A 27,733-nucleotide genomic window follows, 5' to 3' on the forward strand; every position below is an offset into this window, starting at 1 on the left:
GGGCCATGTCTGAACCCTTGGCCCTACTGCAGCCAGGGTCTGCGTTGATACCCATGGTTCCTGGTACCATTGAAGGCCATGTGAATGCGCAAAACCTTGACCTCCATCTAGGACCATACTGTTGTTTGAGGGCTACCTTGTAGCCAGAATGCTGCCAATCTGAGTGGCCTATGCAGCCTCCTGGGGTCACGGTGACATCCAAGCCCATGATGCTGCCAGGGACCATGTCTGGGTCTATAATCCTACCGCAGCCAGAGTCTGTGTTGATGTCCATGGCCTGAGTTGCCACCAAAGTCCACAAGGATGCCCGGCATCTAGGCTGCCACCTGTGGCCATGTTGGGGTCCAAGGGACATGCAGCTGCCTGGGGCATGTTGACCTGAGTAGCCTGCACTGTCACCCATGGCCTTGGAGTCATCTGAGCCCGAGCTGCTGCCAAGGGCCATGTCTGGGTCCACGGCCCCACCCCAGCCAGAGTCTGCATTAACGTCCATGGCTCTGGTTACCACCAAAGGCAGTACAGATGACCATGGTCTGGGCCGCTATCTGAAGCCATGTTGGTCATGCTGCTGCTGGGGCCATGCAAATGATCAGGGTAGACTGTGTTGCCACCTGGGGCCATGTTGACATCCAGGCCCAAGCTGTGGCTGCAGGCCAAGTCTAGTCATGGCCCTGCCACAGCCAAGATCTGTGCTGAGGTCTGTGGCAAAGGTTCCTGTTGCCATCATGGGCTATGCCACTGTTCAGGGTGTGGACCGCCACCTTGGGCCACACCGTTGCTGGGCCCATGATGATCTGAGAGGCTTGCACTGCCACCCAGGACCATGGTGACATCTGGGCCGAAGCTGCAATTGATGGCGGTGTCTGGATCCATGGTCCTGCGGCAGCTGGGGTCTATATTGATGTCCATTACCCATGTTACCACAGGGGCCCATGAAAACCATATGTTGAACCATATGGTGAAATACAAGGGCCTTGCTGAGCTGACCCTGACTGGCCCAGGGAGAGCTTCCCACCTCCTCACCAGAGAGCTGACTCCTCCCCTCGCTGACCCGGAGATATGGGACCCAGATGACCCCAGCACAGGAAAGCTGGCCCTGCTCCTAAATAAGAGAGTTGTCTCCCCTACACTTGGGAAAGCTGGCCCCACCCCTCACCACAGACATGGGGGGGGGGAGCTGGCTCCACCCATCACCTGAGAGAGGTGGTCCCAATGGCCCAGACTGACCAGCTTGGCTGCCACCCAGGGACACACCCCATTATCTACCCCATTCATAACCTGCTGGAGTGTGTGAAGGGACTGGTCCTACGGAACCATGGCTTTGGGATCTCCATGATGCAGGGTAGCAATAGGATGTCTGAGGGGAGTTTCTGTGAGGGTCCAATGTTGATGGTGTGCCAGAAACCAGAGGTCTTGAGCCTGAAACATTACACAAGGAATCTTGGCAAGCAAAGCTGTTTGGACAAAGTATACACTACACGACACACAAAAGCTCCCAATGCCACTAGGATGAATGAAGAGGCGACAGATGCAGCGGCCAAGATGGGGGATCGAAGTGTTTTTTGTTTTGTTTTGGTTCAGTTTGTTTGTTTTTAAATTGATGTTAATATTCTTATTTGTATTTTTTATTTTATTTATCTTGTTTTTATTGTTTCTTTTTGGTTTTCCTTTGAGGGGGATATTACAAGGCTGAGGGACAGATGCAGAGGATGAGGAAGATGGGTGGAATTAGAGTATATGGTGTAAATTCCCAAAGAATCAATTGTTTAATGTGTTAATAAAAAATGCAAATGAAACCATCTCCAGAGCTGCAATTCTCTCACCTGGTTGATGGCCTTTGCCATCTCTTGCAGTCTGCTCTGTGCTAAGTGTCACGTGTAGTAACAGGAGGCTGCTGAGATGACTCCAGTGATCTTTTTTTGTCTGTTTGTTTATTCCTGTTTTTTGTTTGTTTGTTTTTCAAGACAGGGTTTCTCTGTAGAACTCTCTCAGTAGACCAGGCTGGCCTCAAACTCACAGAGATCCTCCTGCCTCTGCCTCCCAAGTGCTGAGATTAAAGGCATGAGCTACTACCCGCCCAGTGACACCAGCGATGTCATGGTGTAACATCTTTTCCTGGAGTGGGGGCATGGTGATAAGATGTCACTCCCTAGATTAGACTCCAAAAAGGCTTTGATCTTGGGCTGGTGACATTGCTCTGTAAGTAAAGGCACTTGCAGAAAAAGCATAATAGCTTGAGTTCAGTTACTGGGACCCATATGCTAAAAGGAGAGAACCTACTTCTATTCTGATCTCCACACACAAGCCATGGTGTGTGTGTGTGTGTGTGTGTGTGTAAGCTTTCACATCACGGGCAGCCTGTAGAAAGGTGTATGTGGCAGGAAACCAGAGTCACCCTCTACCCAATGGCCAACAAAGAATTTATGTGCCCTTCCCTCAGCTCACAGGCATACAATACAGCAAGCATGCAGAGCATCAAAGCATGGCTGGGCTTTCAGACTTAGCTGACTGCAGCCCCATAGAAGACAGAGAGGTGAGAGAGGGAGCGTCTCTAGCTCAGCCCCACCAGAGTTCCCTATGAGCGGGAAGTGTAAGAAGTTCTTGTTTCATCTGCTCTATTTAAAGGGACTTCATTATATAGCAATAGACTATGCATATTAGGTGAAGCCCTGTAATAGTGCTTAGGAGTCACTCTAAACTCTTTAACCTACTCACTCTCTCCATATCCTTCAAGCTGTGCCTTAAAGGTGCTGGGGATTGAACTCAGCCTGCGACTTCCTAAGCTATACACTGTTTAGCTTCACTCCAGACATGTGAAAGTGGACCCTCAGAGGTTACATGACCTCCCCTGGTCACCATGTGCAATGTCAGAGACCTGAACTCATGGCACCAGCTCTTAGCTTCTTATCTACAGCTCTGTGAGGCAAATACAGCACAGTGCCCTATGCCAGGAGTCACAGCAGGCCCAGGGAAAATGGCTATACCATAACCATTCAGGAAATATAGTCTCTTTGGGCTTCAAAGAGAAAACTCAAGTACCTTGGAGTTGAAGTTAAATTTGAGATCATCTGGGGGTTCCTCTAATATGCCAAACAACCCCAAGGGTAGACTATGAAACACACAGCCATCAGGCAGTAATTATCTCTCAAAGATAAGGGGGGTAACATTTGTACAAGGAGACTGGTTCTCCACAATTCCTTCCATCTATTAGTCACTATCTTACAATTATTTTGCCTTTTCCAATCAGCACACAGGCTTGTAAAGCCCTCGCTTGAACACATTCATCATTTCCACTTCCTCATGGAGAGGATCAATGTTATTTACCATTGCTAAGCCCACAAGAACTTGTAATTAGAAAGCACATGTGAAGGGAAGGGCTTGTTGTTGGCTAAAAGCAGGCAAACGTTCCCATTCTTGGAGGGTCTGCTGTGTCCACAACATTTGAAGCAGCTCAAGACATTCAACGACTTCCTTCCCTTAAATCAATAGTCAAATCTTGCCCTGCCTAAGTGGCTTCAGGGGCTGTCTCCAGCCTGTCCAAAGGAACTGTACTCTATAGAGAGAGATCGTTCCCAGCCCTCTGCAACTTAACTGGTCTTGCCCAGCTCCAACAAGATCTTCAGATGAGGACAAAGCCGGGACACAGAAGATCAAGGGAGATGCCTCTTCCAAAGACAGGAAACATCCAGAAGGATGTAGGATCTGCTTCTCTACCTGGGTCTCTTCCTTGAGAACCAGGAGGGCATTGCTGACCAGCTGTGGAGTCTCTTGGGAAGCAAGGACAAACTTTCATTGCTGTTCACAGCCCTACTGGGCAAGATGTCCCAACTTCACAGAGCTTCGCCCTCTTCATGGCAGATCTGGCAATATTTCCAGGTCAGAACTGGCCCCATACTACAGGTGCCCTCTAAAATCCCCACACAAAGACAGCCATGTCTTATAGAGTCTTTACCTGGGGACAACAACAAAAGGGAGGGGGGCCTGTGAGATGAGCAATATCCTAAGGCAAGGGATCCAACAGCCTCTTCATTTCCTTCTTTTTCGCATTAAAGTCCTACCTGCCAGCCTACCCCACAGAGAAGCCTCACAGGAATTAAGATATTCCAGATATTCTTAGAAAAATGAAATGTTGAAGAATGGCTTCCTGAGCTGATAATGGTGGTACATTTGAAAAATAGACCCGAAAGCCACATTTAAAAGCCTGAAGTCATAAAAGGCATTATGAATGGATAGAGTGGGAACCTCTACAAGCAGACTTCATTGATGCCACCGTAAACGATGAATGCTGTCACTCTTTTTTATATATAACAGGAAGATATGCTGCTGCATCCAGATCTCAATGTAGGAACTGTCAGGCTCGCTGGAATGGCATTGCAGAGCTATTTATGACAATACGAGAGGAAATACAAGGTTAAAAGATCTTTATCTGCTGTCTATGGAAAGGTACTTCCACACTGATGCACTCATGAAATAGCCCGTGACAGTGAGGGAGCTGGAAAGTGAGATTAGCCAATGCAGAAGGGGCTGTGTCCAGACAGTATCAGTGCTCACACTGGTCTCTGTGCCTCCTGAACATTCAAGCATTTCTGCCAGCATCCTCCACGAAAAAATTCCTTTCAGACATTGACAGTATTGGCTGGTACAACATTCACAAGTGATCCAACCAGGAATGCCTGTTCCACCTTCCAGGAGGCAATGAGGCTACTAGAACAACTGCCCTGTGGGGACTGTATCTCCCAGACACCCTTCCCTGCATCATGGTCCTGGACAGGTTTACACCACTGACATGAGCATGGGTGAGATGGGCACCAGGGACTTTGGAGTGTCAAGTGAGCCTCTTCCATGCTTTCTCACCCTTCCTGGTGCCTAGAGATAGAGGAGTCCCAGGTACCAGGGGACAGTGGAGCTGATCATGAAAGAACCTGAGTCTTCTGAATTACCCCACAGAGAAATAGCTCCCCCACTTGGAACCAATCTGTAGCTGCATTCGATGCTAATATGTTTCACTACTGAACCAATCAAATGGCAGGCTACATTACAGCAGCTATTCTTGGCTTTGCTAGTACAATTTAGCACCTGCCTTCTACAGCATTCATTCAGTTATCCATCTGTTTCATCACATGAGGAAGTGTGAGGTAGGAACCTCCAACAGGCCTGGATCTAAGACTTACTCCTGTCCTTATATGGTTCTGTGACTTGGGGTGTCTTTGGGAAAGTACTTTCTTTCTTTCAGTAAAATGGAGATTTTAAAACTCCTGAACCGTATTCACAATAGTCAGAAGGTAGGAGCAACTGGCTAACAGTGTGTGGGGTGGACAGATAGCACAATGGTTAATACCACTTTCTGCTCTTGCAAAGGACCTAAGTTCAGTTTCCAATACTCATGTCAGCCCATGACTGCCGTCAACTCCAGCTTCAGGAGGATCTGATACCTCTTGCCTCCAAGGACATCAAACTCACAAGTTCATTCCCATATACAAATACACACAGACATACATACACATACACATACATACATATACATTGTATACACACACACACACACACACACACACACACACACTCAAGAAGCAGACACAGGCAGAAGTATGTGAATTTGAAACCAGCCTGATCTGTATAGTGAGTTCCAAGTCAACTAGAGCCATGTAGTGAGATTCTCTCTCTAAAAATTAAAATAGTTAAAAAATTAAAAACTAACTGTGTGATATACATATAATGGCAGGCTTAAAAGGGGAAAACCACATGATGTGGAATAGGCTAAGCCCTTCATGAAGGACAGATGATGTAGGATTCCACGTTTAGAGGATTGCCACAGTTCTCAAATCATTTCTCAGACAGAAAGTGAAATGGTAAGTGTCATGGCAGAGGGTAGAAGAAACTGCTTATGATGAGAGTTTCAGAGATGAACAGAGCTCTAGAAATGGATGGTGGAGACCGTCACAAGATGTGTGAACGTACTTAATGCCACTGAATTGCACTTTAAAATCCCAGCAGGCATGATGTACCCAGTAGTGCAATAGCAGCATGACTGCTGTGGGGGTAACCAACTTCCCTCTGCTTCAATTTGGGGTCCATCCCACCAAGAGAGAATTCATTTATGCCTGGTACTGTAGACCTAGTCAAAAGCCCATGGCTGGGGAGGTCATAGGCCCTGGGGAGGGAGAGGGAACCTGCTACAGTTGTTTTGCTAAATGGCCATGTTGTCAAACTGCCTCCTAAATATTTATGTTCATTCCCATGGATCAGTGTGGTTCTCAGTCTTCCCAGAAAAGTTTCTTCTTGCAGAAGCAGAGGTCAATGCAGAGACTCCTTACTGGTCCAAATATGGAGAACAAGTGGCTGTTGAGTGCTCAACCCTAAATGGGACACTTCTATCAAATTGACCACTACCCCCAGCAAAATCCCCACACTGGGCAAGTGCCAGCCATGTGTTAAGTACACACTATGTGTCATGCTGGTTCTGAGACTCCACAGGGAATAGGGAAAAGGAGAGCCAGGTAGGTCAGTGACAGAGACCCACTGTGACAGAAGTAATCAAGGGCCAAACCCACAAGGATGTATCCACGCAATCTCAGGAGGCAGCAAAGGCTTCCAGTGTCCCCATCTGTGTCCCCAGGCCTAGGCATCCTCCCTCCCTAAGTGTTGGCCCAAGGCTACTCCTATAAACTTAAGCCTCCTTTTTCCTATTGGTCTCTTGGATTCTTAGGTTTGTGACATTTCTTAAAGGTGAGACTTTTATTTTCAAGACCCAGGTTCGGAAAGAAAAACTAGACAAATATCTAGATATCCAAAGACACCAGGCACCCACAGCAAACCATCTCCTGATTCACAACTCAGAGGTCCCTCTGATAGAAGTGTAGGGGCATAGACAGCTATTGCAGGCCTGATGAAGAAACCAAGACATGGCCCTGAATGCTCCACAGGCAGATGGAAGAACAATTCTATTTCTGTGGGATGCTCCAATGGGAAAGCAAACTGTTACTGTGAGGGCCCTGGAGAAGAGTCCCGCCCATTCTATATGGCCAAGGAAGGGGCAGGGAAGGCGGGGTCCTGACAGATGAGCTAGGCCCTCTGCTGTCTGTTCTTATTCAGCATCTCAGAGAATCTCAGATACTCCTCTGACCTGCTTCAGTCTGCTGTGAGCTGACTGGCCTCCAGCAACATGGGTGTTATTCCACAGGGGGCGCTGTCCCCACAGGAATGTAACAACCCCCTCAGGGTGCAAGAATCAAGAGGCCTCTCTGCTATGGGCTACCTGACTCAGTAAACTGCTGGCCTAAGGTAGCTGGGATGATAATTCCTTAAACTGGCATCAATCTCTCTTGTACTGAAAGTGTCCAGCTCAGCTCTCAGGCATCCAGCTCCAAGCCTGGACATGACTGCTCACCAAATGGCATTCATTCTAAGGGTGACCAACCATCACAGTCTCCTGGGGACTGAGGTGTTTCAGTGCTAAAAGGGGTAGCAGGAATGTTGACCCGCCATGTTTTCTCCTTCTCTCCCTCTGTCTTTCCCTCATCCAGTTGTGAACTTATCTGGGAGAAAGCAATGGGGAACAGGAAAGCCTCCAGGAAAGGGGTATGTGGAGCCCCCAGCCAGGGTTAGGCCCATTTCATCCTGGAACCCACACTGGTCACCCTCAGGACTCTGCCCAGCCAATGCTCCATAGTCTGTCCCGCCCAGAGTCATCAAGAAGAACGCCATGCCAGAAACACCCCTCCATAGATGCTGGGCTCAAAAAATGGCCTCTGTTCAAGCACTCTGAGCCACTGCCTGCTATCTACATATAAGCATCCAGTGGTTTCTCCCTCTGGAAATGAGCTGTTCGCGATTCAATAGCTAAATAAGTAAATAAAGCTGGAGACTCAGAGGCAGAGGCAGAAGATCTCTGTGAGTTTGAGGCCAGCCTGGTTTTACGGAGTGAGTTCCAGGACAGCCAAGACTGTTACACAGTGAAACCCTGTCTCAAAACCCACCCTGTGGTGATATTTTGTTTATGATCTAATAAGCCTTACCTGAAGAACAAAGTGCAAAACTAGCCACAGTCATTGAGACCAGGCAGTAGTGGTACAAACCTTTAATCCCACCACTTGGGAGAAAGAGGCATATGGATCTCTGTGAGTTCAAGGCCACCCTGGGCTACATAAGAGTAAATCAGTCTAAAAGAAAAACAGAGCTCACACAAAGGTGATCTCAGCACTTGGGATCCCATGCCTTTAATCGAAGCACTAGAGAGGAATTTAAGGCAGGAGGAGACAAGGAGCTTATTGCAGTCTAAGGCAGTCTGAAGTTGGTGAAGAGCAATCCAGTCTGGCAATACAATCTGAGGACAGGATCACCCCTTTGGTCTGAGCATTGGTAGAGGGGAAAAATCTCTAGGGACTTAATGCTTTGTTTCTTTGGTTTTCAGTTTTAACACCAATATCTGTCTCTAGGCTTTTACTATTTGTGCAACACTACCCCCAAAAAGAAAATGGGTAGAGGTAAGAGCGAGAGGGGTGTGTGTGTGTGTGTGTGTGTGTGTGTGTGTGTGTGTGTGTGTGCTAGAGGACATCAAAAGGCCCTGCTTTGTCACTCTGACAGCCTCTAACTTAGAGATTGGTTGACAGCCAGGAACCCCCAGAGATCCTCCTGTGTGTCATCCTGACAGGACTGTGTTTTCAGGCATGTGTGTATTCTTGGTGTGTGTACTAGAGACTCGAACTCAGGTCTTCATGCCTGCAGAGCAAATGCGCTTACCCACTGAGCTGTCTCTCCAGCCCCAGAAAGCTAGATGATTATTGGCTTCTTCTTCCGCCATCTTCAATGAAGCTCTGATGACTGATGAGAAAGGTTAGTTCTACGTACTTTGCAGACTCTGGAGGACTCTGTATGGGCCTGGCGTCCATACAGGACCCAGGCATCTGTTTGAGGGGAGAGGGGCAGATGAACTCTTAAGCAAGCCACCAGGAAATGAGCTGTGGGTTTTCTGCAGAAACCTTGCCAAGGAAATAGAGCTAAGTCTTCCACTTCCAAAGAAACTCTCCCACTTTCTCTTTCTGTCAATACGCTATTATCTCCAGTGACTCCTAGCCTCCCAAGAAAAGTGAGGCAGGAAATAGACAGTGTAATAGGAAATGCAGAGAATACACATTTCCTGTCAACAACATGCCTTACTAATAGGTCATCAGATGAGTATTTTATTAGAACAATTATGACAGTGACAATAATTCCAGAGACAAACTAGGGTGGGTCTGAGTCAGAGCAGGACAAGGAGAGCCTTGCCAAGAAACAGCATGGGCTGGGAGCTCGAGTGGAGGTCTGAGAGCCACAAACCTACCCGTTCTAATCTTAGATCTGGCTCCAGTTCATGTTGGCCATGTGCCTGGGTGGGGACTCTCTATCTCCCCTCCTTTGGGTGTCACTCCCTAGCCTTTATACCTCCCTAGCCTCCCTTCTGGTAGCCTATTGATGGGAGAGCTCTAAGCAGGTGACTCCCTAGGGTGCTGAGGGCCCCCAAGCCTGCTATGAGAAGCAGTCTCCTGCATCTGCCGCAGCTCCTCCCAACTAATCAAAGGGAGGCTGATCTAACTGGAGCCAGACACTTTCCCTACCACACTCCCACAGAGCGGGGCTCAGAGCCCAGGTCCAATACTGCTTGCCTGGCAGCCCATGCAATGGACACTGTCCAGGGATGCAAATGCCCTCGGAGTACAGGAGAGCAAGCAGCGGAAAAACCAGAGACTACAGAGTGCTGCTGTTCATGGAGGTGTCCTGATTGAAAGTACCCTCTGCAGGGCAACAGTGTTGGGGTGGGGCCAGTGAGAGGTGATGTGTCATAAGGCTCTCTTCTAGAACGTGAATTAATGATATGGCCTTGGTAATGACTCTGTATCTCAGAAATGGACTCCTTATTAAAAAAAAAAAATAGTGAGGAGAGGGGGCTGGAGAGATGGCTTAGTGGTTAAGATCACGGGCTGCTTTTCCAAAGGACCCAGGTTCTATGCCCAGCACTCACAAGGTAGCTCACAGTCACTGTCTATAACTTCAGTTCCACTGTCTATAATTCAAGTTCCAGGCTATCTAATGTCCTCTTCTGGCCTCTGCAGGCCTCTACCAGACTCAAATGTGATGCTCACACAGGCAGGCAAAACACTCATAAGCACATGTACACACACACACACACACACACACACACACACACACACACACACACCCCAAATACTGGACTAAGAGATGGCTTGGTCAGTAAAGTGCTTGTCATGAAGCCATGAGGACCTGAATCCATGTGACATTCAGACACTATCGGGAACACCTATAGTTCTGGTGCTGGAGAGGTGAAGACAAGAAAATCCCTGAAGCTCAAATTTGTGAGTTCCCTGTTCACTGAGAGACCTTGCCTCAAATGGGACACTCAACATTGACTTCTAGCTTCTGGGCACACCCACATGCACAGGTAAACATACACAGTGCACACATGCACACACATGCAAGTATGCCTCTTGAGTGACTGCTCTCACACTCAGAGGTCTACCTGCCTTCTTGTGTGGATAACACAACATGAAAACCCCATCAGATGCCAGGACCACGTGTTTGGAATTGGGTGCCAAGTTATTTCTCTTTATAAGTTACCATCCTCTAGTATTTTGCTACAATGCCCCCAAAATAGGCTATGGAAGATTGCTTCCTTTTGTTTCTTTAGAACATCTCACAAGCATCGGAAAGCAGAACCATCTTGATAAGAAGCCCCTAAGGAGCTGAATTCAAACCCCCAGGCCCTTGACCCTGAATCCACAAAGTCTTGTGGACCTGTGGCCTTGCTGAATTTCCACCTCCCCCGAAGGACTGTGCACCCCACAGGGTAAGGGTCAGTTTTGCTTTGCTTGAATCTTGAAGTGTATAGCTGTCATGGCACTTGGTGATCGCCCAATAAATATGTGTTAATGTACATGGGTCTGTGTAGCACGCATGCATATGTCTGGCATATGTGCGGAAGCCAGAGGACATCAACAGACACAGACAGGCACTATCCACTTGGGTTTTTTGTTTAGTGTGTGTGTGTGTGTGTGTGTGTGTGTGTGTGTGTGTGTGTGTGTGTGTGCTGAAGATCAAACCTGAGCCCAACTGCTTACAAGAAAGCACTGTACTGACTAAGCCATCTCCCTAGCCATCAATAAATATTTATTGAATGAGTGAACTTGTGAAGTTTTGGGTTTTGAGCAACTATCTTAACATGTTTTCTACTGTCTTAACATCTCATTCACATTCAGAACCAAGGCCCACTGAGTGTTAAACCTCCAGCATTCTTCAGCCTCCCCAAGAAACATGGTAAGTTTTCCTTCTTCTGTGTAAGGGGACAGGATACCCAGAAAACCAGAGCTTTCAGAGCCACTGTGAATCTAGCTAGTGAACAGTTCTTTGGCTGATGGGATCTGGGAGGCAGTGGCATGGAAGGCAGCTTCCTTGCTTCACGATTTGGAAGAATAAGCATAAGGAACCATGCTACATAGTCCCTGGTTCCTAAAAGATTGCATGAAGATGAAGAGTTCCTTTATCTTGTGAATGATGAACCAAGAAGACAGCACAAGAGGACTAGGCAAGTCCTAGGGGATCTTGGTTTTCTTCACAGTAGATTTACTCCCAAGTCTATCTTCATCAAGTGGGGATTCCTAGTACAATGCCAGTTTCAGACTTCAGCTGATTCTGATTAATTGAAGCCCACTGCATCAGGTTAGTATGAAAAGAAAGATGAGCTAGGCATGGTGGCACACACCCTTAGTTCAGCACTCAGAAGACTGAGGCTGCAGGATTGGGAGTTCAAGGCCAGCCTGAACATAGCAAGAGTCCAAGTCTCAAAAATAGATAAGAGTGTGTATCAGCCACCCTCAAAACATAGAAGTTCAATATCCAGAACAGAGCCTATAAACAGACCTCAAAACTGGATGAAAATGAAAAACCAGTGGTTAAGCAAAAGCAAGAGTACGTGCTTGAGGAGCAAAAGAATTCTGTACAGCAATCAACTCAATTTATAGAGCTAGTTCCAGATGAGTTAGTAAAATGGCCATATTGTAACTCCAAGCAAGCCTGCTGACCCTTCCAGCCTCCTAGAACAGTCCTGCAAGCCCTGAGACCTGTCTATACTGTTCCTGAAGAGGACCCAAGTTTACTTCCCAACACACATTAGGTGGCTCATAATCACTTGTAACTCCAGCTCCAGGGTCTGATGCCTCTCACCTCCACAAGCACCTACATTCATGGGCATTTGTCCCAAACACACATGGATGCACATTTTTTTAAAACACTTAAGATAAATCTAAAAATACACAACTTTAAACACTTCATAAACTACCAGCTAGAGATCATCATTGTCCAGTAAACACATGTATGCATTGACTAACCGAAACAGAAGCTTTGGGACAAGCAAATCATGATGTGTATATACAGGTCTACCACCCAGGACACAAAGTGGAGTCCAGAGGGGAAGAACAAACCTAGAGTGGGGACAGAAGGCCCAGAACCAGCCTGTGGCTAATTTGTGACAGAGGGTTGGCAGCCAGCACCTTCATCTTTGGCCTGCATCTTCCTTGCCTCCAGGGCAATGTGGTACCCAGAGCTTCATGGCTCAGGCACCTAGATTCTGCTTTATTGAACAAATAGGCTCTATGTCACCCAGTGTGATGGGTTCAGATACTGTACTTGAGCCTAAGTTCAAATTCTAGCCTTGACCGCTTAGGGATGTGTTTTGGATAGCTAGCTTCTCCCTCTCTGAGCTTCAGTTTCGTCTCCTGGGATGAGAATAGGGGACAATGCACAAAGCATCAGCACTGTTAAATACTGTCCACTGTTCCTAATAGTGATGTCACTCCTAACTGAATGCTGGCAAGTACATCTAGTGTTGTAGACATGGCACTTGCTGTGGTTGCACGTGGCTGGAGTGAGTTGCTAACATGTTAGATGTTGAAATCTATTCCCTACTGAGTGATATTAAGAGTGGAAACATCTTCCATTGCCACACGATCACAGTGCCACACAAAAATAAATGTATTATGCTCTTGCAAACCTTGTCTAGAGTTCAACAGTCCTAGACTTAGCGTGAGGCCCAAAACAACTCTTCTCCATTCAGTATGGCCCAGAGAAACCAAAAGTTTAGAAATCTTTGCTACCGGGTTTAAAGAAAGGACTTTTGGAGGATGACTAGGGTTGGCTCAGGTCCTCAGGGTATCCATGACTGGATATTGATGGCTGTCTATAAAGAAGACCAAAAGAGACACACTCCAGTGTGTATTCCTTGTCTCTCACCATGTGACACCCTGTGCCACCTTGGAACTCTGCCAGCAAGAAGGCCACCAGCTGTCACAACCTTGACCTCCAGAAGCACAGACAGAAACAACCCTGTTCTTTACAACACACCCAGCATGTGGTACTGTGTTGTCAGCAACAAAAAAAGTGACCTGGACATCACTGGTTACTCTCATTTGTCATGTAGCAGGAGGCGAGTGGGAGACAGGTCAAGAAAGGCTGGTGAAAGAATCTTCCTCAATGCCACAGCTCCCAGCCCTGCTGACCCACCCTCACATTCTCGCTCTAGGGATGAAGAGCCCCTGACTTTGTTAGGCCCAAGTGTAGCATCGAGCAATACATTAGTGTCTGCCCGGGTGTAGCATTAAGCAATACGTTAGTGTCTAACAGTGGCACTTGATAAATTTTCCATTTACCTCATTAGTTTTTACAGCCTGCAATATTGGTGAGAACACTTCCAATTAACCATATGGGAAGCTTCAGTATGGAATCACAACAATTTTTTAAAATGTGTTATTTAACCAAGTAAGACTCACAGCCCCCAGAAATGCAGAGCCTGGAAAGCAGGCATGCATCCAGGAAGGGGCTTCCCGGAGGCCCGGCAGCCTGGGCTGTGAGTGTTCTCACCTAGACACTTCCTTCCCATTCCCAAAGGGAGCTCCAAAATGAACCTGAGGAAGTCAGGGCCCAGTGCCGAGGCTGGAGTAGGTGACTAAGAGTCAGTAGGCCCATTCTGAAATCTAACCAACAGCTGAGGGTGCTTCACCTTGATTTAACTGTTCATTTTTTTGTCATGTTTGATCAAGAAGCCTGTGACAGCCGGGTGTGGTGACACACATCCTGTTAATCCCAGCACTCATGAGGCAGAGGCAGGCAGATGGCTATGAGTTCAAGGTCATCCTGATCTAGATAGTGAGTTCCAGGACAATCGGGGCTATGTAGAGACCCTGTTTCAAAAAAATAAATAAATAAACAAGGGATGGAGAGATGGCTCAGCAGTTGAGAGCACTGGCTGCTCTTCCAGAGGACCATGGTTCAATTCCCAGAACCTACATGGCTGTTCACAACTCTCTGTAACTGCAGTTCCGAGGGATCCAACACCCTCACACCAATGTACATAAAATAAAATTAAGTAATTTAAAAATTAATGAATAAATGAATAAAACCCATGACACAGGAAGTGATTCCTGCCTGTTATCTAATCTAAGCACGGAAGCAGCAGAACAGCAGAGGTTGCAGGACTGCCCAAAGTGAAGTCCAAGCCACAGCCTTGCTGGCGATCAGGGACTTTGTCTACAGCTGGCTCCACTCACTGCCTTATGGGACTTGGAACAGAGACAGGCTGGGATTGTCTCACTCAGTCCTTTCCCAGAGTCCCCGATTGTACTGCCTGCCTGGACTCCACTATCAATCCCCAGTCCACAAGCTGAGCCTGTTACAGAAGATGGCCATCAGCTGTCACATGCTCCTGACACTGGGTATGGACCAAACCATGTCTTGGACACACGTGTGTTCCCAGAAGTCTCCACTCTGGAGAGTCAGGCATCCAGAAGAGGCTTATAGGTGGACATAACCTTGACACCAGAGGTGACAAAGTCAGCATCTAGAGGCCAACTGACGAGGGACAGGAGATGTGGTGAAAGAGTCACGTGTGTGTCTTAACACTAGGAACATGGTGGTGGGAGGATCCTGAGTTCAATGCCAGCCTGAGGAAAAGGGCAGGAAGAAGAAAGGATGGAGAAAGGAGAAGGAATGGGAGTGGGGAGAATAGGTGAAGAGGAAGGGAAAAGAGGGTAGAGAAGAGAAGGGGAGGGCAGGGCAGAGCAGGGCAAGGAAGGGTAGCTGATGGTACACAGATGCCAGCATCCCGGAAGCCAGTTCCATTCTTCCCCTGATCACCAGGCTTTCCATCACTATTTCAGTTAATGGCCGTCTATACCTCACTGTCCTCATTTGTAAACTATACCTTCTGTTTTCATCTTTTTCCTAGAGTACCATGAAGCCTCCAGGGACCCGGTACAGAGGGAGAGGCATCCAGGCCTCCTGGCCCCACTTTGGTTTCCAGGCAAACCTTTCATTGTTAGTCTCAACAAACCGCATAGACTCCCCACTCAGAAGAGCCAGCAGTTGACATCCTGGTTTTCACACAAAGGCCTCAGGGACCACTTGGGGCTTAACCTATGGGCAATTTCTATCCATGATTTTACTTGTGGACCACCAATTCCTTGCCCTTCCTTCTGTCCTGTGCTTGGTAGAGGTTCTCCAGGGAGTGTGTGGTCTTCCTACGACTCACTCTCCTACCTTGCTCAAATCACACAAGGCTTGGGTTTCTGATCCCTACAGGTGCAGAGCCCAGGCCAAATGGGAGCTGGAAGACCTGAGTCTAACCAGATTAACCACAATGCTAAGGTTGTCTCAACTGCAAGTCAAGAGGCCTATGACTTACTACAGAAGGAAGTACCCTGACAGCAGGTCAAGGACAGCAAATTCACACTCATCATCAAAGGCTAAGGGGCTTTCCCTCCTCCTGCCCTGGGCATCTAAGTTAGCTGTGAGAGTCAGCTCCCAGTGACTCAGGGCCATGCCCATCTCTGCCCGCACTTCAGCAAGTTCCTCTTCCCATGATTGGGAGTGGGGAGAGACTGGCCAATAGGAGGCAATGGGGAGAGTTGGAGGACAGACATGGAGTGAAGCTAGGCTGTTGCCCTCACTCTGGGCTTCCTGTGTGGTTCCAAATAGTGTCAGAGCCTGCACGCACTATGGCTCCTGTTCTCCCAAGACTACTTCCCCACTCCCACCCTTGTCCTTCCAGATCCTGAAAGGCTCTTGGGCATCGCTGAACCTGGGATCTATCTCCTTCCCCCTCTGTCCCTCCAGCCCTAGGACAGTTAACAGGGTTCTACAGTGACTAAACTCTTAGGGGAATGGGTACTTCAGTTTGTCAACTCTTCCATCATCTATGCAAGCAATCCTTCATTTTCTCTAGAATAGGTTATTTCTTGACTGAACCCCACATAATAAAATTTGCATTCTCAAGCTTTGTATATATATATATATGTATGTATGTATGTATGTATGCATGTATGTATGTATTTTGGAGGGTACCATCTCACCAAAAAAAAGATACAGAGACATTATTAATCATGAAACTTTGGCCTATAGCTTAGGCTTGTCCCATTAGTTCTTGTAACCTAAATTAACCCATTTATATTAATCTACATTTTGCCTTGTGACTTTTAACCTCTCTCCCATCTTGCATCTCCTGTTTCCTTTTCATATCCTCTGGCATTTCCCTGCATGCCCCGCCCACCCAGATTCATCTCTCTTCCTTTCTCTCTGGCCGGAAGTCCTGCCTAACCTCTTCCTAACTAGCTATTGACCATTCAGCTCTTTATTAAACCAATCGAAAGGCACCTTGGCAAATACACATCTCTACAGTGCACAAAAAGATTATTCCACAACATATTTTTTTGTGTGAATATTTTGCCTGCATGTATGTCTGTTCACCATGTGTTTGCTTGGTCCCTGTGGAGGTCAGAGAGGGCATCAGACGCCCTGGAACAGGAGTTACATGTTGCAGCCAGCCACTGCTGGGAATCAAACCCCAGTCCTCTGCAAGCGCAGCCAATGCTCTTAACCACCGAGCCATCTCTCCAGTCCCTCAAGCTTTGTTCTTGAGGCTACAAGATAGAATAGCTGCCACAGCTCCAGTCATCACAGAACAACATTTGAAAGTCAGGAACAAAGATAATTTTCATCATGCTTGCTGCTTTTTTCCAGGGAAAATAAATCCTTCCTGTGTTTGTATTCTAGCCAGAAGAGGGGTGACCAGGATTTTTAGCAACTCTTATGTGAGATGGGCTATCCAGAAGTCCCCATCCTGTAGCTCCCTGAAATATAGGCTGAGCAGGGATCAGTCCCCAAGTCATTAGCCAGATGACTCTCATAGTCACTGAAGATTTCATGGCAGGAGGGAACGGGGTGTGTGTGGGAGGCGGTTAATGGCTGAGTGAGCAACCAATCATGACTGCTGTTGTAATTTAAAAATCGTGAGAGAGGAAGATGTTGGGCGATAGAGCATGGAGGGATTTTTGGGGGGAGGGGGATGGGAAAGGGGGAGGGGAGGGAAACAGCCTCTGGGGATAGGAATGGCAGAAGAGAGGCAGAGGGAGAGGAACAAAGTGTGTGTGTGAGAGGGGGGGGAGAAAGACGGAAGGTGGGCAGGGCCCTTTTAAAAGAGAACATAGTGAATGTGCATAGGAGGTGCTCTTGGTGGCTGCAGCTGAGGATGTATTCTGTCAGGACCCCAAGGGCAGGCCATTACAGATGCCTGGATACTAACAACTGCCTCATTCACCTTGAGTATGACCTTGGTCATACTCAACTTCCTCATCTGCAAAATAAGAGAGCTTAGTAAAATTTGGGGCTTCAAACTATTTGTCAGGTCCCTTTGGTTTCAAAGATATATCTTAGGGACTGCTGTCAGATTCACTTGTAGAAACAGATGACAAGATCCTGACCTAGTATCAACAGGGTAATTTCATTTGATTTCTTTAGAAATAAAAGATTCTGCTTGTGGGGGGTGGATGGGTGGTGGTGGTGGTGGTGCACACCTTTAATCCCAGAACTTAGGAGGCATAAGTAGGTGGATTTCTGTGAGTTCAAGGCCAGCTTGGTCTACCCAGTGAGTTCCATGACAGGTCTGTTACCCAAAGAAACCCTGTCTCAGAAAAAAAAAAAAAAAAAAAAAGATTCTTCCATGTGTGCTTGTCTGGGTTGTTTTGTTTTAAGATAGGGTCTCATGTAGCCCAGGATGGCCTCAAACTTAATATATTGAAGGATAATCTTGGACTTCAAATTCTCCTACTTTCACCTCCTAAGGGTTAGAATTACATGTGTAAAGCACTACTCTCAGTTTATTGGGTGCCATGGTTAGAATCCAGGGCATCCTGCACGCTAGGGAAACTCCCGACCAACTAAGCCACATCCCTAGTCCCAGGATACACTGATTTTAAATGCTTCTCAAGGACCCAAATTGAAATTCAAAGGTCAATTTATAAAAATAGTGAGGCATGATGGCACAAACCTTTAATTCTAACGCTCAGGAAGTAGAGGCAGGCACAAGTCTCTGAATTTGAGGCCAGCCTGGTCTATATAGTGAGTTCCAGGATAGCCATGGCTATATAGTGATATAGTAATACCCTATATGGCAGGAGGGAACGGGGTGTGTGAGGGAGGTGGTTAATGGCTGAGTGAGCAACCAATCATGACTGCTGCAGGATGGGGACTTCTGGATAGCCATTCTCACATAAGAGTTGCTAAAAATAGTAATGTCAGGAGAGAGAGAGAGAGAGAGAGAGAGAGAGAGAGAGAGAGAGAGAGAGAGAGAGAGATATGAACCAGGATGCTGATTATACAAAGAACTATCCAATCACTTTCGAGTTGTTCATAATTAACTTATAGACTGATTAAGGTTTTTGGCTCTGTACCAGCTCCTTGTCCATCTGTAGGCTCTTACAGTCTCTCTGGCTTGGGGTACAAGACATTTGCCTGGAAATATTCAAGACTCGGAGTTTTCTTCAAATGGGACAAAGCAAACCTTTATCTCTGCGGGTCTTTCTCAATGGCCTCGACACTGATGGATCTCCACGGAGATGCTCTCAGAGAGGGCAGATGCAGCCCCTAATGGATGTCTCTCCTCAGCTTCCATTTCCCCTCCAGGGTCTTCTCCATCTGGAACTGCCTTGTTTCCTTTGTGGATTTAACTCTGTAAGTGCCATTTGGAAGACCGAACTCCCTTTACCTCTGTCACCAAAAGACCTAATTAAAGGTCCCAAGACATGGACCACGGAAACAGTGAAGTGCCAAGAACTTCCAGTACTTTGCCAAGCCTCAGCCCTCCACCGAGGATTTCAGCACCTTTCATAATGATCAGTTTGAATGCCAAATTGCCACAAATGAGGATTACTTTAGTAGAGAGCCTCAACTGAAGAATAATCCTAATTGCCTTAGTTGACTTGGGAAGACATACCCCAAATGTGGGTAGTGCCTTCTGGTAGCATCCCAGATTTTAAAGGGGAGGGGAGGCCCAGCAGAAATATTCGTCCCTTCTTGCTCCCATGGAACTCCCCCCTTGCCTCGAAGTTGATGCATCCTGTTGCTGCTGCTGCTGGTTCTCTCACTGATCACAGGAGCGGTGTGTCCAGATGACCTCTGTTGACTGAGGACCAGTAGCTCTCCAGGAAGCCTCCAGGGTTTTGGAGCCAGATTGGGACTACCGAGTAGCCCAGCCTGAAGGACTGAGCAATGATTGGGTTTTCCATCTCTCAGGTGTGAGACAACTGTTGTTATTATTTCATTATACGCTGATTTAATGAATTATTTACACACACATACACATATATGTTCTATTGGTTCTGTTCCTCTAGGGAACCCCAATTAATACAACTTCCATCAGCTGTCTCCCAGAAAAATAACTTCATCTTCTCTCCTGTGACCCAGGTACTCATGGAAAAATACCAGCCCAGCCCCAGGTGGGGTTGCTGAAGAGAAAACCCAAGGCCTCACAATGCTGCATGAGTACTCTACCCTTGAGTTCCCTCTCCAGCATCTTTTAACTTCAGACTGGCTTTGAACTCACTTTGGAGTCCAGGAAGACTAAGAAATTATATAATCTTTCTAAGCCAGCCTTCCCAGTCACTGGAACTAGAGGCCTGCACTGCCAGGCCAAGCAAGCCCACCAGACCCAGGATTTGTGTAGCCCTTTGCAGTTTGTAGTGGAGGTCTAGGGGACCCTGAAGGCTGTGCTGTTCAGTTAGCAGCTCACATTTTTCCTGGGCACAAATAAGTCACTGCATCCCCATTTTACAGATGCCAAAGAAACAAAAGTCACAAAGGAGGTCTCACAAAGTCATACAGGTAATTGGACAAGGTCAACACTTGAACTTGGAGCAGATGATCCTGAACCGAATATCCCCACAGGGGCTAACTGTACTGAGAAATTTCCTGTTCTAACTCCACTCTAAGTGCCTAGTTCCTCTTATTCCTCCCTCTCCTCACTCCCTCTTACTCCCCTCCTTCCTGTTTGCCTCATGATTCGGCACAGATGAAATGAGAGGGCCAAGGGCCAAGCCTCCTAGCTAATGTCACAGGATTTTTCAGGGCCCTTGTTAAGTGTCAGTTTTCTGTGTCAATCACCCATGCCACTCATGTGAAATAGGAAGGCGGTTTCACATTGAAACATTGCTAATTTTTTTTTTTTGAGACAGGGTTTCTCTGTGTAGCCCTAGCTGTCCTAGAACTCACTCTGTAGACCAGGCTGACCTCAAACTCAGAGATCCACCTAACTCTGCCTCCTGAGTGCTGGGATTAAAGGAGTGTGCCACCACTGTCTGGCTTCAGTGCAATTTCTATCTGGCATTTCCCTTGCAGGTGAATGTTCTACACTTATATTGTTCATTTACAGTGAGGCCTGCATCCAGGATGTCGTCAGGCCCAGGAGGGTGGGATGGAGATACTAGGAACTGTGCACTGCATTGCACAGGCTTAGGGTGACCTGGACTCCCTCCAGCAGCCAAGCAGCAATGTCCACCCTGGGCTCCTGGCCTTAGGCCTTCCATCAACTGGCCTTGTTCCCAGGAGACATTGATTCCCTCTGGAAGGGTGAGCCCTTTAGTGGGAAGATCGGATGGCTCTGAAGAGACCACACATGGAGCTCATTTGGGGAGTTCCCCCATGCAGCTTGAGAATCTCCATCCTGTGTCACAACATCTGGTGACTCACTAAGGCCAGAGCATCCAGGAACATGTCCCGCCTAATCCTCTCAAATTGGGGAATCCTCTACCCTCCTCTACCCAAAGAATGTCATGTGGTCCCTGGACCCAACTTGGTGACAATATCACCAGCTGGCCAAACCCTTTGCAGTGGCTCTGACTTCACACCATGGCTCCAAGATTCTGCCCTTGTGGAGGGCTGGATCGTCAACACTCAACATGGGTACCTTTACACATCACCACTGGCCGAATCACAGCACGACCACACAACAGATTCACCAGGCACACACTTCACCCAGGAGCAGCAGCAGCTGTTTAAAAGCTGGTTTATGAACGCAGTCATTCTGTGACCAAGACTGGGGAGCACAGATGACAAGCCGCCCTTGATTCTCGTAACTGCAATGGGTCTTTCCGAAAGGGCAGGCATAGATAAAAATCCATGGAAGTCGTAAAACCGGTTTATGTAGAAGGAATGACAGCCTATAAAGTCAAACATAAATAAACAACTCAAAACTGATGGGAAGCTAGCAGACTGGAGCTCTCTCAATCAGGGAACATTAGAGTCATGTTTAGAGGGCAGAAGGGACTCTAGGAAATTCCTTCCTGTTCTTTCAGGAGCCAGGGCTAACTCGGAGACCCTCAGCCCATCTAGGCAGATCGATCTCTATGATTCTACCAGCCCAACAAAACCTGGGGCCCATAGCAGGTTCTCTGTGGAAAAACACCCAGATCTGCAATATCCCTGCAAACATTTCCTATTTTTAATAACATAGTATCAATTTGCAAACAGAGTAATGATCTCTGTTACTTTTCAGGAAATTATGTTTAATATCATTTACTAGAGCTAAGGAAGAACAATTTAATTGAAAGAGCCGCTCTGAACCATATTTAACCTCACATGTACTAAATGGAGTGTCTCAGAGATAAGTTATGGTTTTTAATTTAACGTAAACTAGTCGGCACATAAACACTGTGTTCTTACCACACTAATAATGACTGGTTTGGGCTTATGAAGTTCATTTTTTTGTTGTTTTTCCTGTTTGGTTTTTTTTGTTGTTGTTGTTGTTTTTTTGTTTTTTTTTTTTTCTGATTGACTCTTTTCTCTGATGAGTAAAAACAATGTTCCTTGTGAGGGTTAAACGTGATCTGGGGGATTTTCACACAGACTCTCAGCGAGGGGTCTGCAGCCTGGCAGACTCACAGCCTTAAGACTTCAGTGCCCTTAACGTGAGCTATTTAATGCTTAGGTAAAAGCCCCAGTTTCTGAGAAGTGCCCATATTTCACTGGCAGGGCTGATCCCTCACCAGGCTGGCTCCTTCACCCCTGATTAATGGATGCCAACCACTGTACCGGCACTTTCAATGAACTTTAGTGCTCACCAAGATTAATAGCTGGATAAGAAACATTGAAACTTTATTATTCATATAATTCATTTGAAGGGATAATCCCAGGAAAATGTAGTGTGTGGCTGAAGTTAGTCATTTGACAGTAATCGATGGGAATCCAGCCGGAGGGAACAGGTGCAGCATCTCCCTGCCTGGCTACCTACAATGAGGGCTCAGGTAAACCAGGATGAACATATTAGGATAGCTGCTTGCTCAGCCACTGATGGTCCAGAGAAGTTTGCTTCGTTTCCTCACCCCGCCACCCCACTTTGCAGGTTCTCAGGTGGCTAGCCTGTTGCTGCTAGCTATTTGACTTTATTCATCTTTTCTTTTGCTTATTTTCTGCCCAGAAGAACACCAATCAGTTTCCGCATGCCTCTGGCCATAGTGCTTAGCTCCAAAATGAACACTTAGGAACTGGAGAGATGGCTCAGCTTTCAAAAGCACTTTCAAAGCTCCCAGCACCCATACCAGACAGCTCACAACCTCCTGTAACTCCAGCTCCCAATGGTCCAATACCCTCTTCTGGCCTCAGCAGGCAAGTGCACACATGTGTGCGTATGCACATAGTCTTACAGATATACTCATAAATAAAAATTAAAAAGTAAGAAATGAATGCATGACCTAATACAGGCCAATGAGAGATGGCAAGACCTCCACTGAGAGAGCCAATAGACATGGAGTTTGGAAGCTCAGAAGCCTCTATACCAACACAGGGGGATAACAGTGATGCCATTCAGGTCTTTGATCTAGCTGTACCTGAAGCTAGCTAGCCCTAATTCTGAACACTGAACACTTTTCAATATGTGAATCGTGTTTGACTTTTGAAGCTGCTTTGAATGAGGTGTTTTCCTTCAGGAGCTTGAATGAAATGATGAAAAGACAAGAAGTCTTTGCTAGTGGCATCATGACAAGACTATGGTCTCTCCCCTGCCCTTGAGACTCCTGAGATGGTCTGTTAACGTGTGTCTTTAAGCTAGAAGCCATCTAGGGCCAGTAAAATGGCTTAATGAGTAAAGGCACTTGGTGCCTGCCAAACCTGAAAGCTTGAGTTCCATCTCCAGGTCCCAAATGGTGAAAGAAGAGAGCCAACTCCAACAACTGTCATCTTATCTCCGCATGTATACCATGGTACACATGTGACCTCTGCCTCATTACATAAACAGATGGAATTCAAAAGGTTTTAAGGGTAATTTAAGTACTACAGAGTTATATCAGTAGTTAAGGACACTTGATCTTGGCCAGGCACTCAGGAGGCAGAGGCAGGCTGATCACTGTGAGTTCCAGGCCAGCCTAATCTACAGGGCGAGTGCCAGGATAGGCTCCAAAGCTACACAGAGAAACCCTGTCTCAAAAAACCAAAAAAAAAAAAAAAAAACACTTCTTCTTCTTCTTCTTCTTCTTCTTCTTCTTCTTCTTCTTCTTCTTCTTCTTCTTCTTCTTCTTCTTCTTCTTCTTGCAAAGGACCATAGTTTGATTCCCAGCACCCACATGGTGGCTCACAATCATCTGTAACTCCAGTTCCAGGGGATCCAACACCCTCTTCTACAATGGTCAGAAGAAAACGCTTGATCCCCTGAACTGTAGTTACAGGTGATTATGAGCTGCTGTTAATCCCACCAGTGGAGAATAAGAGCACTACCACAATTTAAAGCCAAATTTGAAGCAAGCTTTAATGAAATACTGGCCAGGTGGATGGACTCTGGCCAGGTCCATCTCCAGAAGAAGACCCCAAATCAAGTTTTGCAGTGGTTTAAGTATTTCTCATCAGATCCAATCAGAGGCAAGCATACATCCTGACATACCTCCAGCCTATATCCAATCTGGGGCAAACATGCATCCTGAAGTATTTCCTGCCTGTGAACTTCCTGCCTACATATAATCAAGCACATCCACAGCAGATGGGTCAAACAAACTTGTTTAGGGGAGTGGAGAACATGTGACTTGCTATCTCCCAAAAGCAATAGCCTCCAGAATTTCAGGAACTATCTGTCCTTGGGCAAGGGGCTTGAAGATCAGAGACATTTTTTTGTTTCATGGATCTCTCAGGCTCCCATACTGCCATGTAGGTACTGGGAATTGAACCTAGGTCCTCTGGAAAAGGAGCCGGTGCTCTTAACTTCTGAACCATCTTTCTAGCCCCTGATTTTTTTTTTTTTTAAAATAGGGTCTTGTGTAGCTCAGAATAGCCTCAAATTCAGCAGATTGCCAAGACTGGTCTTAAATTCCTAATCTTCCTGCCTCTACCTCCCATGTGTTGAGATTATAGACATGCACTACCATCTGACTGTGAGTTTTTGTTCTAAAATCAAACATAGCCCCCACAACCAGTTCTTAAGTGTAATAAGCTACCAGCTGAGAGGAAAGTTGGACCCTGGGAGTGGAAGATGCTGCTGAGGGAGATCCTGAGCATGGCTTTGACCTTGGTCTTTAGAAGTCAACTTGGAACAGGGCGGTGATGGCACATGCTTTAATCCCAGCACTCGGGAGGCAGAGGCAGGCGGATTTCTGTGAGTTTGAGGCCAGCCTGGTCTCCAGATCAAGTGCCAGGATAGGCTCCAAAGCTACACAGAGAAACCCTGTCTCAAAAGCAACAACAACAACAACAAAAAATTAGGGGCTGGAAAGATAGCTCAGTGTTAAGAGTGCTGGCTGTTTTCCAGAGGACCCAGGTTCAATTCCCAGCACCCTCGTGGCAGCTCACAACTATCTGTGACTCCAGTTCCAGAGGATCTAAGACCCTCATACTTGGAGGCAAAAACACCAATACATATAAAATAAAAATAAATATTTTTTAAAACTTAAGAGCTAAAAACAACAAGTCAACTTGTAGGGAATGACAGTCACAGCAGGGTAAACCCTGAAGCAGAGAGTTTACACATATACCATCCAAGGAACAAAACAGCATGAGGAACAGGAAGTAACTGTTCATGAGGAGCTGGGTAAGATGAGAAAAGGAGGGCACAACATCTGAGGTTGTCCTCTGGCCTCTGCATACACACATACCTGAACATATGAGCACACACAGAAAACAAACAAACAAACAAACAAAAAAACCTCAGCCATCAACAGAAAACTTCAGAAACCTGTCATCTCCACTAGGACCCACACAGGTGTGCACATGACCACACATACACACATACACACAAATAAATAAATAAATAAATAAATAAATAAATAAATAAATAAATATTAAAACTTAAAGGATGGGCTGACAAAATGTCTTGATGGATAAAGGCATTCGCTGCCAAGCCTGTCAGACAACCTGAGTTTGGTTCCCAGGCCCTCCATGGTAGAAAGAACGAACAGATTCCCACAAGTTGTTCTCTGACTGCTGCATGCAAGCTCTGGTGTACTATTTCCACACACAAAATAAATAAATGTTTTTTTTTTTTTTTTTTTTTTGGTTTTTCGAGACAGAGTTTCTCTGTGGCTTTGGAGGCTGTCCTGGAACTAGCTCTTGTAGACCAGCCTGGTCTCAAACTCACAGAGATCCGCCTGCCTCTGCCTTCCAAGCACTGGGATTAAAGGTGTGCGCCACCAACGCCAGGCAAATGTTTGTTTTTTTTTTAAGTCAAGCCAAAAGTGGTGGCAAAACACATTTAGTCCCAGTACTTGGGAGGCAGAGGCCTGTGGGTCTAAATAGTAAGTTCTGTACAAGCCAGGGCTATGTAAAGAATCTAAGCAACTTTTTAAATTTTTTTTGAAAAGTTAAAAATCCTTAATTTTTATTCCTTGTACCACTACCACAATTTACATGACATTATACCTGATGTAATAAGGAGGAAAAAAAAAAAGACAAAGCTACAACAGATGAAAGAGCGCAGGCATGCACATCTAGTTGACACTACATTTCATGAATCAATAGCTGCACTTTTTGCAAACTGTGGCTGTGACAGTCCTGAGAAAGATGGGTTTCCTGTTTAAGTTGCAGTAACTTTCCTGACTATGGATTCATTCTGTGGCAGATTTTTCAATTCCTCTAGTGCATTTAGGACCGTCTCAAAGAAACCAGCAGCTTTCCTAACAACTACCCTCCTCCCCACCTTCTCTTTTCTCTCTTCTCTTCTGCCCCCCTCCTGCTAAGAACTGTAGTCCTTTTCCGATTTTTTTTTTTTAAAAAAAACCTTCTGCTGCCTTATCCACCACTTCCATCACCAGATCCATAACCATCATGATCAGACTGCCTGAGCTTCTTCCAACAAAACTGCTCCCTTTCATGGGTCCATAATTTGATTGCTGTTGTCCACTATAATTTCCATAGTTACCACCATCACCACCACAGTTACTACCTTCACCAAAATTCCCTCCTTCATTGTAACCATCATATCCTCCTCCACCACCACCATATCCACCACCTGGTTTCTACTTCCTAGTCCACCCCCCCATCCCTCTACTACTGTAACTAGGACTACAACCATGGTTGCCACCGTCACCTCCAAATCCATTCTCTCCACCATCACCACCTCCATAACTACCTCTGTTGCCACCACACTCACCACCATAGCCTCCTCTTCCACCACAACCAAATACCGAAACCACCTCCAAAGTTTCCTCCACCACCCATAAAGTTGCCAGATCCTCCTCCATGACCTCTCTGTGAGCCAGCAGGCTGAATCTCTTGTTTAGAAAGGGCCTTTTCCACTTTACAATTATGCCCATTAATGGTGTGGTATTTGTGAACAACAATTTCACCAACTGTGTCGTGATCATCAAAAGTTTACAAAAGCAAACCCTCTCTTTTTTTTTCACACCCTGCCTGTCTTCCACTTAATTCTATGGTTTCAATCCTGCCGGACTTTTCAGAGTGGTCTCCCAGATTGTATTCTTCTGTAATGATGCTATTCTTTTTTTTTAATACCATCAACAAATATTTTCTTCACTGTTAAATGGGAACCAGGCTTTGCAGAATCCTCTCTGGAAATAGCCCTCTTTGGTTCCATCATACTCCCATCAACCTTGTATGGCCAAGCACACATTGCAGCATCCACCTCTTTAACACAAGAGTAGGTAACAAAGCAAAAGCCCCTGGAATGTTTTGTTAGGTTATCTCTCATTACCACACAGTCTGTAAGTGTGCCCCATTTCTCAAAATGTTCTCTTAAACTGTCATCTGTGGTTTCAAAGCTCAGATCACCAACAAACAGCTTCCTCAACTGTTGTGGTTCCTTTGGATCATGGCTCTCTACTTTGAGACCAGACTTGCCTCCTCCAACTTGTAAGGATTCAGGCATTATGCTGGCCTGCCCCTGTCACCTGGCAGAATGCACTCAGGCAGTACCCTGGTCAGCCCAGGT

General features: G+C 46.4%; 1 pseudogene; it reads right to left on the bottom strand.

The window, feature by feature from the left end:
- Positions 1–723: 723 nt before the first annotated feature.
- LOC118238484 lies at positions 724–27,560 on the bottom strand (annotated as a pseudogene).
- Positions 27,561–27,733: the final 173 nt, after the last annotated feature.

The sequence above is a fragment of the Cricetulus griseus genome, chromosome 3, assembly GCF_003668045.3.
Source record: "Cricetulus griseus strain 17A/GY chromosome 3, alternate assembly CriGri-PICRH-1.0, whole genome shotgun sequence".
In the NCBI taxonomy this organism is placed as follows: Eukaryota; Metazoa; Chordata; class Mammalia; order Rodentia; family Cricetidae; genus Cricetulus; species Cricetulus griseus.